Here is a 5,000-nt window from a genome sequence, read left to right as displayed (position 1 = left end):
TAGTTCTCCTTGATTGTTCTTAACATGAGGTTCCCTATATGCCAACCAACCACACCTTTTTGCTCTATCAATGAGCAATTCCAGAATTTTGTTATGTCTTTTTATCCTAATGCCCTTAGTTTTAGGACATGCACCTGAAATATGAGAAATTGTTTCACAAACATCATTACAATACCTACATGTAGCAAATGCACGATTTCTCCCCCTGGTGATGGTTTCTCTGGTATATAACACATTTGCTCTTAACATCAGCGCAGCTATGTACTGGTTTTATTTCATTTTGTTATGCTTGTTGATCCAGACGTTTGAGGTTGGATTACTTTATAAGCATTTTATACCATCACCTTGTACAGGGAGGTTTGCTCATCTCTCAAACTCTTCTTTTCTCCAATCATATGTTGCTGACAAATTCAAATCATAGCTCAGATAGCAACTATCCATAATGTTGAGTTTGTGTGTTTTTATTATGTTGTAAATTTTTTCATTTATATTTTCTCCTACATACATTAATGAACGCGCTATGTTTGTGTACATAGTTTTGGTATACTGAGGCCTCCAAATGATCTTTTTGAATATAGGAGACCATCGCATGTGTATGCAGGAAGGTGTAGAAAGTGTTTGACATACTTTTTTATTGTTTGATCAAGAACATTCAACGTTTTTGCTTCAGTTCCTGTCATTTCTAATTTGAATGATAGCTTAGGTATTAAGTATTGACACAGTAGTTAAATTTTCTGCGTGAGCTTAAGTGGTAAATTATCAAGATTTTGAGCCCATTTGACAAGAACCTCATTAATTCTGTTGTTGCTTGTATGACCAGTGTGTGGATCAAAGTTCAATCCGAGGTATCTTTCGCTTTCTCCTGGATGAATATTTTCAATATTTTCTTTCTCAAATTGCCATGGTTTACAGTTGTTAATCAGTATTTTGTCTTTTGGGGACTGATATAAAATCCATGTGTCTTTTTCACATTCAGTTTTAGTCCTGTAGCTTTACTGAACTTTTCTATGATCTTCAGATTTGTACTCATTCCTTCCCATGTACTCCTGAGTACTGCGATGTCATCGGCAAAGGCAAGAGCGGTGATTTGTTCAACAAGATCATCTGATTCAAATGTGAAGCCCTTGCCATTTTTCTGAAGATCACAGATCAGAGGATCCATGGCAATGTTAAAAAGTAGTGGGGATAAAGAGTCACCTTGTTTGACCCCAGATTTCATTGTTAGTTCAGGAGTTTCTTCGTTGTTCTTTCCATTGAAAGATGTTGTTGAGTCAGTGTATAGGTCTTTTAATATTTCTCTGATGTTTGGTGGAACTCTTTGCCTTGTTAGACTCTGTATAATGTTACCATGGCTGACAGAGTCGAAGGCTTTTGATATATCAATGAACACAACCGCTAATGAGTCACTGTTTTTTCGTGCTCCTTTTATGATATTTTGCAGGAGAGTCAGATTCTCGAGAAAACCTCTCACCTTCATGAAGACTTTTTGTCTCGTATTCAATTCAACAAAAAATTAGAGTCTTCTAGTTAATATTTTAATGAATAACTTCATGAATGCAGTACCAATGGTAATTGGACGCCAGTTACTGATTTTTGTAAGTTCATTATTCGGTACATTCTTGGGTATCAAAATTGACCGGTTCTTTTTGATAATTTCTGGTACTCTTCTCATCAACAACCAAGATGTTAGAACTCTGGGCAGCAGTCTTGGTTGCTTGCTGTGCACTTTATTTAGTTCATTCAGACCTATCTTATCAGGCCCCACTGCTTTTTTTAGATTGGAGCTCTCAAAAGCATGAGTTATTTTGAGCAGTGTTATTTCTTTGCACAGATTATCAATTTCATAGTCCTCTGGTATTCGATCTATCGGTATAAATTTAGCGTTCTTTTTTTTTCTTTTTCAATTATGCTTTTGTAGTATTGAAAGATTTCATCAGCACTGATTTGGCAAGTGGCATCTTCTGCCCCATCAGTGATAATCCTGGCAATTTTCTTTTTATCTTTCTTAAACATTTCCTGGTAATCTTTATAGCTGCCCTTTGCTTTTGCATAATTTTTCTTGTGCGTCCGATTAAGCCTTTCGTTTTTCTTGTCTTTTTTTGTTATTTTGTTTCCTGCTGAGGCATTCTGGTGCTCGTCTTGAGCAGAGTTCTTAGGCTTATTATTGATTTCCCTTGTTGGTTCATTTGTTGTTACTCTTGCTAAATGAGGACTTATATCAGTGGTGTTTTCTGTGATATAAGTCACTACTTCATCCATCAGATCCATAGCAGCATCGTGCTGCTCTACGTTTTGATTGTATTTCTCGATTTCTGATATTCTGTCTTCCAGTTCATCAAAGTTCTTGATTTTTTGTGCATGTTTCGAGTGATAAAGTCTCTGTGCTTTTCTATTGTTACTTCCACTGTAACCTCTGGTACATCGCAAGAGTCATTTTCAGAAACATTTAATGCTTGCAGTACATATTTTGCAGATTTTTTGCTATTATCCCTTCTATTTCTTCTTTTTTCTGCAATTTGTTTACTGTTCTGTTGTCAAAATGTGGAACCATCAGCGCATTAATATTCCTCTTATTTTCATATATTTTTTCTAATTCTGCTAGTAGCAGTATTTCTTCCTGTGACCATAATTTTGACAGTTTGCTGCTTGCTAGAGCTGCTAGTCTAGTCTCATTTTGCGCTCTTGGATGCGCATGCCGAGCAGGTTGAGAAACACCAATTTTTGTTCCAAATCTGAGATCACAGAAGCTGCACAGAAATGGCAGCACTCCTTTTTGAGGTCTTCTTTTACATTTGGCATAATGGCATGCAATATTGTGATATTCATCTTCTTTGTAGCACGCCGTGGAACTCTGGGACCTGCTCGACGCGATAGCACCGGACGTCGCCTTCCTCACCGAAACCTGGATGAACGCCTCCTCAGCGCCCGACATCGCCATAGCCATCCCGGACGGATACAAGATCACCCGGAAGGATCGCGTCAACCAGACAGGAGTAGGCATCGCCATCGTACACAAGAACACCACCCGCATCTCGACTAACTCCGACGAAACCTTCACCGCCGCCGAACACCTGCACTTCCAGATACACACTGACCCCAGGACCACCCTCCGAGGCACCCTCATCTACAGACCACCGGGACATGCACACAATTCAGCGAAGACGTCGCAGACTTCATCAGCCCGCACGCCCTTCCCCCCGCCGACTACATCCTCCTAGGGGACCTCAACTTCCACCTGGAGAACAACAACGACAGAAACACCACCGCCCTGCTGGACAACCTCGCCAACCTCGGACTCAAGCAACTGGTGAACACCCCCACCCACTACGCCGGCCACACGCTTGACCCCGTCTTCTCATTCAGCAAGCACATCTCCTTCAGCCACGCCACCGGACTCCACTGGACCGACCACAGCTGCGTCCACTTCAGCTTCAGAAGAGCCACGACCCACCACCACCTGCAACAGGTTCCCCGCCGAATCTGGAGCAAGATCACCGCCGAGCAGCTCACCGCCTCCCTCAGCCAGAACACTCCCACCAGCACAACGGACCCAAACGAAGCAGCCAGCAACCTCACCAAGTGGCTGACCACCTGCGCTGATGACCTCGCACCACTAAAGAACCCTCCCAGCAGACCCGGCAGCAAGAAAACCCCCTGGTTCACCGACGAACTCAAGGAATCCAAGAAGAACTGCCGCACCCTTGAGAAAGCCTGGCGGCTCTACCAGACCACGGACAACAGGACAGCCCTCAAGCACGACACCCGCAAACACCATCAACTGATCCGCGCCACCAAGAAGACGGCACTCAAAGAACGACTGGACAACAACGCCCACGACAGCAAGGAACTCTTCAGCATCGTCAAGGAGTTCTCCAACCCCAGCGCGGGAAACAACAACATCACTCCCTCGCAAGACCTCTGCAACTCACTCGCCTCGTTCTTCCAACGCAAGATCGCTGACATACAAAACAGCTTCGACACACAGACCACGCACCCTACCACTGAGCCAATGCCTGCCACCACCATCCTCTGCAACTGGACCCCGATCAGCACCGAAGACACCACCCGCACGATGAACTCCATCCACTCCGGATCACCAACCGACCCATGCCCACACCACGTCTTCAAAAAAGCCGACGCCATCATCGCACCCCATCTCCTAGACATCATCAACTCCTCCTTCCAAACCGCCACCTTCCCGGAGAGCTGGAAGCACGCCGAGCTGACCGCCCTCCTGAAGAAACCAACGGCGGACCCCACCGACCTCAAGAACTACCGTCCTATCTCGCTCCTTCCTTTTCCGGCCAAAGTCATCGAGAAGACCGCTTGCCGCCTTCCTCAAGACAAACGGATCCCTCGACCCCTCGCAGTCCTGGTTTCGGGCCAACCACAGCACCGAGACCGCCCTAATCGCAGCCACCGATGACATCAGAACCCTGATCGACAACGGGGAAACTGCGGCCCTCATCCTCCTGGACCTCTCTGCGGCGTTCGACACTGTCTACCACTGCACCCTAGTGAAGCGCCTCAGCAACATCGGAATCTGAGAGAAAGCACTGGAGTGGATCATCTCGTTCCTCGCCGGAAGAACCCAGAGTGTCCGCCTCCCTCCGTTCAGATCCAAGGCCACCGAAGTCATCTGCGGTGTACCACAAGGATCTTCACTCAGTCCAACCCTCTTCAACGTCTACATGAGCCCCCTCGCAGCCATCGCACGCCAACACAACCTCAACATCATCTCCTATGCCGACGACACCCAGCTGATCCTCTCCCTCACCAACGACCCCACCACCGCCAGAGCCAACCTACACGATGGGATAAAAAACGTCGCCGACTGGATGAGGAAAAGCCACCTTAAACTGAACTCAGACAAGACGGACGTCCTCATCCTGGGATCATCACCCTCTGCCTGGGGTGACTCCTGGTGGCCCCTGGCCCTGGGCACCGCTCCCAAACCAACGGACCATGCACGCAACCTGGGCTTCATCCTGGACTCCTCC

This window comes from Lissotriton vulgaris, chromosome 8, assembly GCF_964263255.1.
Source record: "Lissotriton vulgaris chromosome 8, aLisVul1.2, whole genome shotgun sequence".
NCBI classification, from domain to species: Eukaryota; Metazoa; Chordata; class Amphibia; order Caudata; family Salamandridae; genus Lissotriton; species Lissotriton vulgaris.
This window is presented reverse-complemented; position numbering follows the sequence as displayed.